This window comes from Heptranchias perlo, chromosome 12 (assembly GCF_035084215.1).
Source record: "Heptranchias perlo isolate sHepPer1 chromosome 12, sHepPer1.hap1, whole genome shotgun sequence".
NCBI lineage: Eukaryota > Metazoa > Chordata > Chondrichthyes > Hexanchiformes > Hexanchidae > Heptranchias > Heptranchias perlo.
In genome coordinates, this window is record NC_090336.1 from 30,667,484 (window position 1) to 30,682,782 (window position 15,299).

A 15,299-nucleotide genomic window follows, 5' to 3' on the forward strand; every position below is an offset into this window, starting at 1 on the left:
TTTTGTTCTTCAGTATGTAGTATACCCTAGGCACAGAAATGAAGAAAAGTACAATGCGAGTACCAGAAAAAACATTGGCCCAGAATTTCCTCAGAGCTGCTCCCGCTCTCTTGCCGTAACTTTGCCCTTCCCTATCTCTGTAACCTCATCCAGCCCGACAACCCTCAGATCTCTGTGCTCCTCCAATCTTTGCCTATTGTGAATCCCCGATTTTCATCGCTCCATCATTGGCGGCCGTGCCTTCAGCCGCTTAGGCCCTAAGCTGTGGCATTCCCTCCTTAAACCCCTCCACCTCTCTACCTCGCTCTCCTCCTTTTAAGACTCCCCTTAAAATCTACCTCATTGATCAAGCTTCTAATATCTCATGTGGCTTGGTGTCAAATTTTGTTTGTTAATCGCTCCTGGGAAACGCCTTGGGATGTTTTACTACGTTAAAGGCGCTATATACGGGTACGGTAGCATAGTGGTTATGTTATTGAACTAGTAACCCAGAGGCCTGGACTAATAATCTGGAGTCATGAGTTCAAATCCCGCCACAGCAGCTGCGGAATTTAAATTCAATTAATTAAATAAAATCTGGAATTAAAATACTAGTATCAGTAATGGTGGCCATGAAACTACCAGATTGTTGTAAAAACCCATCTGGTTCACTAATGTCCTCCAGGGAAGGAAACCTGCCGTCCTTACCCGGTCTGGCCTATATGTGACTCCAGACCCACAGCAATGTGGTTGATTCGTAATTGCCGTCTGAAATGGCCTAGCAAGCCACTCAGTTGTACAATCTTGCTTAAAAAAAGTCATAATAAGAATGAAACCGGACGGACCACAAGGCACCGGACACGGACAAAGGCAAACCAAGCCCAGTCGACCCTGCAAAGTCCTCCTCACCAACACTTGGGGACTTGTACCAAAATTGGGAGAGCTGTCCCACAGACTCGTCAAGCAACAACCTGACATAGCCATACTCACAGAATCATACCTTTCAGCCAATGTCCAAGACTCCTCCATCACCATCCCAGGGTATGTCCTGCCCCACCGGCAGGACAGACCACCAGAGGTGGCGGTACAGTGATATACAGTCAGGAGGGAGTATCCCTGGGAGTCCTCAACATTGACTCTGAACGCCATGAACACTCATGGCATCAAGTCAAACATGGGCAAGGAAACCTCCTGCTGATTACCACCTACCGCCCTCCCTCAGCTGATGAATCAGTCCTCCTCCACGTTGAGCACCACTTGGAGGAAGCACTGAGGGTAGCAAAGGCACAGAATGTACTCTGGATGGGGGACTTCAACGTCCATCACTAAGAGTGGCTTGGTAGCATCACTACTGACCAAGCTGGCCGAGTCCTGAAGGACATAGCTGCCAGACTGGGCCTGCCAGACTGTCCGTGACAGTATTGGTAGGAGTGACCACTGCACAGTCCTCGTGGAGACGAAGTCCTGTCTTCGCACTGAGGACACCATCGTGCTAAATGGGATAGATTCAGAACAGATCTAGCAGCTTAAAACTGGGCATCCATGACGCGCTGTGGGCCATCAGCAGTGGTAGAATTGTATTCCAGCACAATCTGTAACCTCATGGCCCGGCATATTCCTCTCTCTACCATTACGAACAAGCCTGTGGATCAACCCTGGTTCAATGAGGAGTGCAGAAGAGCATGCCAGGAGCAGCACCAGGCGTACCTAAAAATGAGGTGCCAACCTGGTGAAGCTACAACTCAGGGCTACATACATGCTAAACAGTGGAAGCAACATGCGATAGACAGAGCAGAGCGATTCCACAACCAACGGATCAGATCAATGCAGTCCTGCCACATCCAGTTGCGAATGGTGGTGGACAATTAAACAACTAACGGGAGGAGGAGGCTCTGTAAACGTCCCCATCCTCAATGATGGCGGAGTCCAGCACGTGAGTGCAAAAGACAAGGCTGAAGCGTTTGCAACCATCTTCAATCAGAAGTGCCGAGTGGATGATCCATCTCGGCCTCCTCCCGATATCCCCACCATCACAGAAGCCAGTCTTCAGCCAATTCGATTCACTCCACGTGATATCAAGAAATGGCTGAGTGCACTGGATACAGCAAAGGCTATGGGTCCCGACAACATCCCAGCTGTAGTGCTGAAGACTGGTGCTCCAGAACTAGCCACGCCTCTAGCCAAGCTGTTCCAGTACAGCTACAACACTGGCATCTACCCGACAATGTGGAAAATTGCCCAGATATGTCCTGTCCACAAAAAGCAGGACAAATCCAATCCGGCCAATTACTGCCCCATCAGTCTACTCTCAATCATCAGTAAAGTAATGGAAGGTGTCGTCGACAGTGCTATCAAGCGGCACTAACTCACCAATAACCTTCTCACCGATGCTCAGTTTGGGTTCCGCCAGGACCACTCGGCCCCAGACTTCATTACAGCCTTGGTGCAAACATGGAAAAAAGAGGTGAATTCCAGAGGTGAGGTGAGAGAGACTGCCCTTGACATCAAGGCAGCATTTGACAGAGTGTGGCACCAAGGAGCCCCAGTAAAATTGAAGTCAATGGGAATCGGGGGAAAACTCTCCAGTGGCTGGAGTCATACCTAGCACAAAGGAAGATGGTAGTGGTTGTTGGAGGCCAATCATCTCAGCCCCAGGACACTGCTGCAGGAGTTCCTCAGAGCAGTGTCCTAGGCCCATCCCTCTTCAGCTGCTTCATCAATGACCTTCCCTCCATCATATGGTCAGAAATGGGGATGTTCGCTGATGATTGCAGTGTTCAGTTCCATTCACAACCCCTCAGATAATGAAGCAGCCTGTGCCCGCATGCAGCAAGACCTGGACAACATCCAGGCTTGGGCTGATAAGTGGCAAGTAACGTTCATGCCAGACAAGTGCCAGGCAATGACTATCTCCAACAAGAGAGTGTCTCACCACCTCCCCTTGACATTCAACGGCATTACCATCGCCGAATCCCCCACCATCAACATCCTGGGGGTCACCATTGACCAGAAACTTAACTGGACCAGCCACATAAATACTGTGGCTCCAAGAGCAGGTCAGAGGCTGAGTATTGTGTGGCGAGTGACTCACCTCCTGACTCCCCAAAGCCTTTCCACCATCTACAAGGCACAAGTCAAGAGTGTGATGGAATATTCTCCACTTGCCTGGATGAGTGCAACTCCAACAACACTCAAGAAGCTTGACACCATCGAGGACAAAGCAGCCCGCTTGATTGGCACGCCATCCACCACCCTAAGCATTCACTCCCTTCACCACCAGCGCACTGTGGCTGCAGTGTGTACCATCCACAGGATGCACTGCAGCAACTCGTCAAGGCATCTTCAACAGCACCTCCTAAACCCACGACTTCTACCACCTAGAAGGACAAGAGCAGCAGGCACATGGGAACACCACCACCTGCACGTTCCCTTTCAAGTCAAACGCCATCCCGATTTGGAAATATATCGCCGTTCCTTCATCGTCGCTGGGTCAAAATCCTGGAACTCCCTTCCTAACAGCACTGTGGGAGAACCTTCACCACATGGACTGCAGTGGTTCAAGAAGGCAGCTCACCACCACCTTCTCGAGGGCAATTAGGGATGGGCAATAAATGCCAGCCTCGCCAGCGACGCCCACATCCCATGAACGAATAAAAAAAATAAATAAATGTAAGTTGTTGTTTTTGTGGTTGAAGTACGACAGTTTACAGCGGTGGAGCAGCTCCGAGAAATTTCCAGGCTATGATGTAGTTTTATTTCCCAAGAACAGATGAAATACATATTTTTTAAAAATAGATGTGCAATGAGGCAACATCTTATGCACGGTTTTGTTCTATGAGCTGGTGGTAGATAATCAGGATGGCCGATTGTGTGAGTACAAATAAAACGGGTCCAGTTGTACTTATACTTTGGATGGCAAACCCTACGGAAAATTGAACTTTCATTCTTGGTGTTTTTTTTCCCCCCCCCTCTCTCGGGCACTGATATGTTGATGGATCGTTGTGGTACGGTATATGTTTACTTGTGTGCCCCCAATCCATTCTTGGCCTCTGCATATACTACAGCCTTTAAGGCATAAGCATAAAATCTGTTACCCAGGTGTGCAGTGGAGGTTTTACCATGTATACCACTTTAAATTTTTGTTGACAAGTTTATCCTCACTTTGTCAGAGCAACGGTGGCATGCACTAATCAAATGGACCTCCGCCCCACTACAACCCTGACCTGTGTCTTGTCCCTTACCCTAAGCCCTCTTGCTGCTGCTGTTAAAGCTTTAGTTTTTGAACCTGGTTCCATACAGTGGACAGGAATTCTCGTGAGATCAGAAATGTAGCTGTATTGAATCACTTCAGCTTTTACAACTGTTGTTGTATGCTGACTCGTGTCTGATGGCTTGATGTTCGTGGATGGCTGGCTCTGGTTGGCTGGCCTTCCTGGAAGGCATGCCTCGGCTATTCAATAGATAAATTCACTGGGTCATGGAGGACATAATTTATGTGTTTTCGTTTGGTATCAGCCAACTCAGCACCGAGTAAGGGTTGCCTTTCCAATGAAAAGCAATCCCTGATCTGTGCTGAAATGGCTGATACCAGCCAGGGCGTCAGTGGGGGCACCACAAATAGCCTCAGAGGACAGATGAGGCTCAGTTGTGATACCCACCACAAACGAATAGTCTGCTAGTGGTTACTGTCAAGGTTCCCATATGAATAATGGCCACTTCGCTGAGGTAAGGGTCGCAGGTGACTCTGGAACCAAACCTCAGCAACAAGTCCAAGTCTGCAGGAGATGGGGTGGTTTATAAAACTGGTGGAGAAATTTGTTAGGAAAACTAAAAGAAGGTTTTTGTAATTTTTCCCTTGTTCCTTTCCCTTGATCTCCCAGGGCATGTGCTCTCTGTGGCAAAGATGACAAGTGGATTATCTCGTCTTCTACCACTGTCAGTGCTGCTTTTTAATTGATTGCTGGGGTGGGGAATGTTATTTCAGTACTTCTAATTTTTCTCTTTGTTAAGTACTTGTATTGTGGTTGACATCTCCCTATGATGGATTGGCTGCGATCTCCCTGTGAACATGAATGAGTACCCTACTACTTTGACAAAATGTGTTGAAGACCTAACATGCTGTACTATCAAACAGCCCACTATGTAACCAATTAAACATTTTATTTTTTATGTTGGAATCTATGACCGAGTGCATGATCACCTTTGATAGGTGATAGAATACTTCCTTGAAAGATACTTTTACAAAACTTATACGCCTTCTTTAAATTAGTTTTATTTTAACAGTAACAAATATCCCAGGTGTTACAATTGCATTGACATTAATGGTTACGGTGAGATATTTCTGGAGTTTGTCACTAATGAAGATGCTGTATAGTCATAACTTATTGAACTGAACAGTTAATGAATGTAGTCACAATCAACCCAGATAAGGCAGTCATAAATAGCTATGCAAAGTCAAGTTCACAAGATAAGTGAGCAAGGCCATCCAACTCGGCCATCCAGAAAAACCCAACAATCCCCAATCGCAGTTTGTAACTAGTAAGTGATTTCAAGGTTCTAGCCACCACTACCATACCCTTGAGTACATTGCAGCTGTTAATTGCTCTTTGTGTGAAGAACTTCCAGATATCAGTCCTAAATTTGGCTTTTCCCCCCACCTATGCTTTGGTGTCCTACTGTTATTATTTTACTTGTATTTTTTCAAAATCTCTTGGCATACCACTGAATTGTACTTGTAATGAAATAAAGCTCTCAACCCCTGTATTTTAAACAGTACATCGTTAACTACTAAACTGGAACTCGATATGCTGAGACCAAAATTGAGGGTTATTGTGCAAGAAAAAGATCAATGATCATCCTTACATCTTGTAGACTGCTGAGTAATGACTGGAGATATGGAGAGCTACATCATGCAAGATTTTGTGAATTGAAGTGGATTATTTCACAGCAATCATACATGAGATGTAGCTGTCAATACAAATTATATCTGTATATTTCCTCAATAGCAGTGCCTGTTTGTTATGTGCTCAAACCCACAAGCTATTCTTAACACTTCAATCCATTAATCGATAAAAGGGTTTACATGACGGCCTGCTTTTCAGGCTGCTGTTGGCAGGTACGGTGACTGTAACTCTTCTCATGTTGCATGTTAAACAATAAACTGCTGTGGCTTGTTATAGAACCACACACTTGAAGTGTACCTCAGTGTCCAATTCAATGATGAAATACCACAACGACCCATTTCTGTCTGGTTTAAAAAATGAGGTCTGGATGCAGTGAAATGGTACTGCAAATCTACATTATCCTCAGCCCATCTAGAATAAAAAGGACTACCTTTTCATTATAATGTGAATGCAACGCCTTTTTAAAAAAAAAAGTATATTGTCGATTCACAATGACATACTAGTTGGGGAACATCAAATGCTTAATAAACTGAGTGAGTCTCAGCCACAGCATTGTAAGTGCAGTCAGCAAGTACAGTATTCAACATGCACTGAATCTCAGCTACAATTTTGTTGCTTATTTATTCAATGTGCAATGTTATCAAATAGAAATGAAGTCTTGAGAAATCCCTGTTGTCTTCCATGTACACTTGGTTATATAAGACAAAATAAAACCTGAGTGTCTTGGCTTTCCTCAAACATTCACAGCATCATGCTAGATACTACTACAATTAATTATTTATTATTTCATTGTCCCTTCAATTTAACTGAACTCACGCTAATGAGTAAAATTGAAGGGGACAATGAAACAGTGAAATAATATTTAAGTAATTATAATGGTAGTTAGAGAAACTACAACTAAATCTTCTACCATGAATAACAAACTTAGTGACTATAACTCGTTAGAGCAGATAATACACTATAACAATGCTCAGTGCAGTGAGACTGCAGTTTATAAATTAATTATGTAGATTGTTCGCTGTAGAGGCAGTAGACTTCCTGCCATCAACCATTCCAACTGGGGAGTGTTTCTTTAAGAGATTATTTTAAATTGTATTATAATAATATAGTAATTATATATTTAACTTTTTTGTAGTAATTGAGCAACAACAATTTGCATTTATATAGAGCCTTTAACATCATAAAATGTCCCACGGTGCTTCACAGGAGCGTTATCAAACAAAATTTGACACCGAGCTACCAAAGGAGATATTAGATCAGGTGACCAAAAGCTTGGTCAAAGAGGCAGGTTTTAAAGAGCGTCTTAAAAGAGGAGAGAGAGGTGGAGAGGTTTATGGAGGGAATTTGGAAAGCTTGGGGCCTTCACAGCTGAAGCACGGCCACCAATGGTGGAACGATGAAAATCGGGGATGCGCAAGAGGCCAGAATTGGAGGAGCACGGAGATCTTCGAGGTTTGTAGGGCTGGAGGAGGTTACAAGAATATGGAGAGGCAAGCCCATGGAGGAATTTGAAAACAAGAATGAGAATTTTAAAATCGAGGCATTGCCGGACTGGGAGCCAACGTAGTTCACTGAGCACAGGGGTGATGGATGAACAGGACTAGCTGCGAGTTAGGATCCGGGCAGCAGAGTTTTAGATGAGCTAGAGTTTACAGAGAATGCAAGGTGGGAGGCTGGCTAGGAGAGCATTGGAATAGTCAAGCCAAGGAGTAACAAAGGCAAATGAGCTGAGGCAGGGGTAGAGATGGGAACAGGGTAGAGAGAGCTTTATCCTGCATCTAACTGCCATACTTGACTTGGTGTGTTTGATGCTGATACTGAAATATCCTTTCCCTGTGAGCATTAAAATTTAAAAAACAAGTTTTTAAAAAAAGTGAAAATTACAATAGGTGTATTAAAAACCCAAAGAGCAGCAAGCAACAGGAACAAGTAGAAGGACGATATATGGGATTATAACATATTAAGGATAATGTAATGGTTGGAGGCCAGGCATCTTGAAAAAACCCTGTAGACCAAAAGGTACCTGAGATCATTAATGCTTTGGTGATAAAACACAGTCTTGATCATGAGCTCAGCTGTCAGAGTGGGGTATGGTCAGAACAATCATATGGAGGAGCGACAGCTTCTTGGGCAACCAAATCAGGTATTTAGGGGTAAACCAAGAAGGCCAAAAAAAAAGTTTGCAAGTCAGCACAATCCTTTGGCTCTTGATAGTTTGTTGTTCACTGCTTCATGCCTGATTTTCATTGCAATGGATTTGTGTGCAACTGACTGATATAAATCAAAATTTATCACTCCAGCCTTCCTACTGAGTTAATGGGTTGTTACATTCAGTTTGCTACAAACTGGGTGAGTGGGATCTAGATGTTTGCACCAGTCTAATCATAGAATGATACAGCATAAAGGAGACCATTCGGCCCATCATGCCTGTGCCAGCTCTTTGAAAGAGCTATCCAATTAGTCCCACTCCCCTGCTCTTTCCCCATAGCTCTACAAATTTTCCCTTTTCAAGTATTTATCCAATTCCCTTTTGAAAGTTATTATTGAATCTGCTTCACCACTCTTTTTCAGGCAGTGCATTCCAGATCATCACAACTCGCTACATAATTTTTTTTTCCTCATGTCACCTCTGGTTCTTTTGCCAATTACCTTAAATCTGTGTCCTCTGGTTACCGACCCTTCTGCCACTGGGAACAGTTTCTCCTTATTTACTCTGTCAAATCCTTTCATGATTTTGAACTCCTCTATTAAATCTTCCCATAAGCTTCTCTGCACTAAGGAGAACAGTTCCAATTTCTCTGGTTTCTCCAAGTAACTGAAGTCTCTCTTCTCTGGTACCAGTCTAGTAAATCTGTTCTGCACTCTAAGGCCTTGACATCTTTCCTAAAGTGTGGTGCCCAGAATTGGCCGTAATACTCCAGCAGGAGCCTAACCAGATTTTTATAAAGGTTCAGCTTAATGCCAATCTCCAGCAATTTCCTGCCATATGGTGCATGCGTTGGACTGGTGGCTTACTGCTGTATGGTGCATTAACTGCACTGGGCAGAGGACACTATCAATTTTACAAAAGGGTCAAAAGTGGGATAATTAAAATTAAACTGAGTTTTTTTTTTACTAAAGCTGAAAATCTTTGATGGATTGTATTTGTTTTGAAGGACTTGGGTGCAGGAGATCAAGTATCCTGAAACAGTACATTCTAACTGAGATGGAGGTGACCTTTTTGAACTCAAGTTGGCATTCCATTACATTACGTATTCAGCAAATTACTCAGTTTGTTAAGGGAATGTTTTGGACCCTGCACATCGGATAAAGCAGATTTCATTGTTGATAACTGCCCATTGTGTCTGTAATGACAAAGACAATAATTATTTAGTTTCTCATCAGCAGTTCTTTTTTTTTAAAGGGAGGAAGAAAAAATGGTTTAATTTAGCAAATGTATATGCATTGCCCAAAACACGAGTTTGTGGCAATCGAGTAAAAACCACAAAGAATGAAATATGACAGTAGAACGTATTTATAGTTTGGAACTCATATTTGTTATTACTGCATTACATTGACGAGATTTTAGAATTCTAATCTGTAATTTGAATGAGTTATAAAAAATGTGCCTTGATCTATGTATAATTACTTAAATATAAGTTGTTTAATATTTTAAAATTGTAACAAGATCACAGACAGGAACAGCTCGAACACAATCTGCTGCTGACCTTGTTTGTAATTTCCTGAATGGCTGTCAGTTCATGTTAACAGTTTCCCCTGTGGAGATTAGCTGTAACTGTGTGTGATTACGGGACTAGCTCAGATTGTTGGACAGAGGCAATTGAATGTTGCTGCAGTCCTAGCTGTAGCAATGGGGTGAGGTGGCTGTCAGTGGTATGTGTTTAATAAGTCCACATTATGGTCCAGTTTACTAAATGATGTGCAGGAAGAAATTGTAGAAACAACCAATTAGAAAATGAAAGGACTGTATCCATTGTCGGTGAGAATACGAATATATTCTGCAGTATTTATGACATCGACATTTTGGTTTGGTTCAACTTGTACTGTCACAGTGAAGCCTTATCAAATATTTAACAGAAACAGTGACCGTCATTAGTGCAAGCAGTGGATGTCAGCAGAAGTTATGGAGCAGGTAAGTAAAGAAAAGGCTTGAGAATTCCTATGTAGTTTGAAATTATTCCTGAGGACAAAGTGATGCTTGTGTGCTGTGCATTGTGCTGCTTGCAATAGGTTTTTTAATTTAAAATAGCAACGCTATTTTTCTTCTAGCTACCAATAAGCCTTCAGTGTGAAAAGGATCATGATTTTTTTTAAATTTCCCTCAACTTTTTTGCCTCTTTAAAGGTGTTGACTCATGCTGGGGTACAGTTCAATCAGTGTCAGCAAACCTCCAGTATCTCACCCAGGTGCCCATTGTTCATATGTGAGCCTAAACAGTGAGTGTTGGAAGGCTATTTGATCATGGAGAACAACAACCAAGGCTGATCTTGTCCTCATCTAACATCTACGCACATGCACTTTTCTGTAGGGGCTCACCAGATTGCAATTGGAAGCCCTGGCTATTTTTTTTTCTCCTTCACTAGCCATAATGGCAGTATTTTGAAATGAGCTGCCATTTTGTTCAGTATTTATGTTTTTGACTTTTCATTGATCTACAACGTTCAAATCAAATAAATATTTTTTAAAACCTTTCTGCATCCCCGCCCCCGGCCATCCCATCATCTTTTGAGCTGCCTTCACTTCAGATAAAAAGTGTGGCAACTAAATGTAAGATTTCGAGAGTACGGAATTTATTTGTAGCAATTAATATAACTGGACTGGGATTTCAAGGAAACCAATGGATATAATCAGATTTGATATAGTTGTGGGTCAAGTTGGGATGAAAAAGTTTAATAGAATGAAAACCTTCTAAGGTCGATTTTAGTTATTTTTGTAAATAACTTTGTGTCATTTATTTTTAGTCTTAAAAATAAAACCAAGATACACAAGGGAGCCACTGAGGGATGTTGAGGTTCTATTCTTGTCGCCATGCTTTCAATGAATCTAATTTCTTCTGGGGCCCATTTTTCTGAAGCCTTTAGTCGAAGGTTGTTTACAAATCGGGCGAAAAGTAAACAAATGTTAGGCTGTCATTGGTGTTCTTGGCTCAGACTGTTAACAGTCGGGCATGCTCCCGATGCACTTCACGCTCACTGCAAAAGGCAGTTTCTGTAAACTGATTTTACTTTGTGTGTTCTGAATTGGAAGTAGTGAGACTCAGGGCTAACAATCTACCCTTTTACTGCTCAGTTATACTGGATTGCAGAGTGTATTTTCCTGACCTCTCCAGGCCCACTGTATTTTAGGAGAAACTTCTTTATCCAGATAGTGGTTAAAATGTGGAACTCCCTACCACAAGGATTAGTTGAGGCTAACAGCAACAATGCATTTAAGGGCAAGCTAGATAAACACAAGGCGGGAGCGAATAAAGAAGTAATACTGATAATGTTAGATGAAGAGGGGTGGGAGGAGGTTCATGTGGAGCATAAACACTGGCATAGACTAGTTGGGCCGAATGGCCGGTTTCTATGCTGTGTACATACTATGTAATTCTATGTATGTACCTGATCTTTCCAGTCGAAAAGCACCAGGCTGACAGGCCATATAGGTTAGGCCAGTACTAATCCACGATTATTTGATTTTCAGGAAGTGACCTCCCAAGATGATCTGTGGAAAGCTCTAAAAAGTGTTGTACTTAGACTTCCAAAGGCATTTGACAAAGTTCCACATGAAAGGCTATTAATCAAGTTCAGAGCTGTGGGGTTTCAGGGAAAAGAAATTGGCTGATGGTAGAAAACAATGGCCACTTGTTCGAAGAATCGTGTTCAGGCGGGGAGAAGTACTTAGTGTGGTGCCCCAGGGATCAGTCATGGTACAACTACTGTTTCTAATTTACATTAATGGCTTGGATTCAGAAATTCGATGTCACTTGATTAAATTTACAGATGATACCAAACTAGGAAGGACCGTGAAATTAGAGGTAACAGAACAAAAATTACAAAATGATTTGGACAAAATATATATGGGCAGAAAAATGGCAGATAAAAATTACTACATATAGAAAGGTGAAATGAAGTGTTGAAATAGCTAAAGATTATGCTGAAAGAAATCTAGAGTCTCCGGTGACTCAATGCTAAACATGTCCAACCAATGCAGAGCAACAAACGACAAAGCCAATTGAACTCCATAGCCAAAACAGTAAAATACAATTTAGAGGAAGTTGTGATCCAACTGTACAGTTCTGATCACCGAGAAACAGTGGAGCCATTCAAGCGCTGCAGGCAGTGTAGAAAAGAGTCACGAGGCTGGTGCTTAACTCAGCGCTCTGACATTATCAGGGAAGATTGTAGAAACCTGAGCTTCTCAACCTTCAAAAGAAACATCCAAGAGATGATATAGATGCATATGGTAGTTAATAGAATGGGAAAAAGTAAATCTGGAAAATTACTTCAAATTGGGTAAATAGGACAAGGGAACACAGGTTCAAATTGGTAAAAGGCAAATTTAGGACTGATATCAGGACAAAGAGTACTCAGTACATGAAATAGACTTCTTGATAGAGTAGTAGAGATGAAAACCCTGGAATCATTTCAGAACAAATTGGATGCATCAATGGGAGGACTTCAGGGTGTTTCTGGATGGATTAACGACAACAAAAATTTGATTTCGTATTTAGTAGCATCTTTAACTTAGAAAATGTCCCAAGGTGTTTCATAGAAGCTCAATTTAAAAAAAAAATGTACACCAAAGAAGCTAATGTTATGGAGTGACTAAAAGCTGGGTCAAAGAGGTGGGTTTTAAGGAGGCGAGGGAGGCAGAGAGGTGGAGAGATTTAGGGAAGAAATTCCAGAACAAGGGTCTTGATGGTGGAAGGCGCAGCAGCCAATGATAGGGCAAAGGAATGCTTTGGAGGCCAGAGTCAGAGGAATGCCGAGTTTTGGGGCTGTTGTCGGGCTGGAGGGGGTTACAGAGATAGAGAAGGGCAAGGCCAAGAAGGGATTAAAACAGATAACTGCTTTGCCTCTTGTGGTGGCAAACTTGGAAACATTATTGGAAGGATCAATCAAACCAGTTTTGTTTCCAGACAGGTTTTGTGTATTTGCCTCTCCAAACTGACATATTGCAAAGACAAAGAAATCCCTTCCAGAAAATAGTTAACAAGGTACAGTTTAATTAGTTACTATGCAGGACATGGATAAAAATTTGTATAAAAGGTATATAGATTTTATAATTTGGACCAAGATATTTCTATACACAGTTCTTCTATATAACCGGACTGAATGGGAATCGGTCCATCTTGGTCTATCCATATTCCACTCTCCTCATTGGTAACCTGATATTCTTTTAGATTCTTTTCCTGTTTATTTTTTTGTCTTATCCTCTGCTTTCAGCAAAATGAACTGGAAAGCATAGAAGCCTCTTAATAGAACGTGTGGTGACACGATTAGTGCTTTTATCTAATTGTCGCTTTTGAGGTTAAGAAACGAATTGGCAGAGGGTATACTACAACTGCCAACAATTTTCATACTAGCTTTCTGAAAGCAATAAATGATAGTCTAGGTGCTTAGGCAACCGTGGGTGATATTTACACCAGTTAATAAATGTCAGCTTCTCACATTTCTATTGTCTTTCTTTTCCTGCACTAGCTTTTTAAAAAAAAGTTGTTTGGAAATAAATATTCAAAAGGATACTGTATTAAAAATACTTAATAGGACTAAAAATATAAAAGTAACGAGATTCAGTTGGTACGCATCCCAAAATATTGAAGTTGGGGAAGAGAATTGTGGAGCTAATAACCATAATTTTCCAAAAATCTTTGGGAATGGGAATTGTACACAAGGGTGGCACACAAGAGATTATCAGCAAAGATGAGAGCATATGGAATCAGAGGTAACCTTAGGATATGGTTTGAAAATTGGTTGGGAGGTAGGAGCCACAGGTTAGGGATAAAGTGAAAAGTGAATGTATTCTGATTGGTGGAACGTGACCTGGTGTTCCCCGGGGATTTATACCGGGGCCTCAGCTTTTCATCATATATATCAATGACTTCGATGAAGAGAGAGTTGTACATCCAAGTTTGCAGATGACACCAAGTTAGGCGGAACAGTAAGTTGTGTAGATGGGAGCTGGAAGTTCCACAAGGGCATAGACAGATTAAATGATTGGGCAAAACAGTGGTAAATGGAGCTTTATGTGGGAACGTGTGAGGCCATCCAGGTTGGATCCAGGAAAGACAAATTGGATTATTTCTAAATGGCAAGAGACTAGAAACTATAGAGGAACAAAGAGATTTGGGTGTCCACTAAAAACTAGTCAAAAAGTAATCAAAAAGGCTAATGGAATGTTGGCCTTTATCTCAAGAGGGTTGGAATACAAATGGAAGGAAGTTGTGCTTAAATTGTACAGAGCCTTGGTCAGACCTCATTTGAAGTTCTGGGCAACAAACCTCAGGAAGGATATATTGTCCTTAGAGGAGGTACAGTGCAGATTTACCAAAATAATCCTGGGACATAATGGTTAAATTATGACGACAGGTTGCATAAACTTGGCTTGTACTCCCTTGAGTTTAGAAGGTTGTAGGGTGATCTAATTGAAGTCTTTAAAAGGATATGATAGAGTAGATACAGTGAAGCTATTTCCTCTATTGGGGAGGCTGCCAGCTCTGAGTTAATTCATGCTGGAGAAAATAGAACATTTTCCCTATCTAAAGAACAACTTCAAATGTATTTAAGGTCATCCCTACAAATATATATAGAATGCAATGCAGGCTTCAGTAAACATTAATCTGCTCTTTCCATAGATTTTCAGATATTGATGTTGAGTCTGTAACTCAGGTAACCTTTGCTGAAGAATATAATTGTAGGTTTCAGGAACTTTTAAATGTATTATGTATAAAGGGAAACACATAATTTTCTCACAGGAATTAAATGATGCTTTCATTTTGTGATTGAAGTGTTAAACTGAAAAGAACAGTAGAAATTTGTTTGTTGAAATGTAAGTGTTGGTGAACTTGCACAAGTACTTTTAACCTGTGGTATATCACACTTGCACTGAAGTATTGTTGCGTGTTAAATGTTCATTGTTCACTTTATGACTAGATTTGATTCGTCATTTTTTTGTTGCTTTTAATGTTGTATCTTCCTTTAATATGTCCCGTTCAGAATGGTGCTTCTGTTCTTAGAATTGGTTTGGAAATCTGAAGTATTTTGCACCAAGCAGTATATTTCATTCAGATCCCGTGTTTGATAAATGTAGGGTCACCTTGGAGTGTAATAATAGTATAAGTGCAGCCTGGTATGGATGTGATGTGGTCACAAGAATAATATATTCCTCAGTGATAGGTTCTTGTAAGTCCTTCCACCTCTAGCAACTGGATTT

At 41.6% G+C, this 15,299-nt stretch overlaps 1 protein-coding gene across 12 annotated transcripts in view; it reads left to right on the plus strand.

The window, feature by feature from the left end:
• Positions 1–15,299, plus strand: part of plekha7b (pleckstrin homology domain containing, family A member 7b) — a 426,620-nt gene that overhangs the window by 317,009 nt on the left and 94,312 nt on the right. The gene's annotated exons all lie outside the window — the stretch shown is intronic.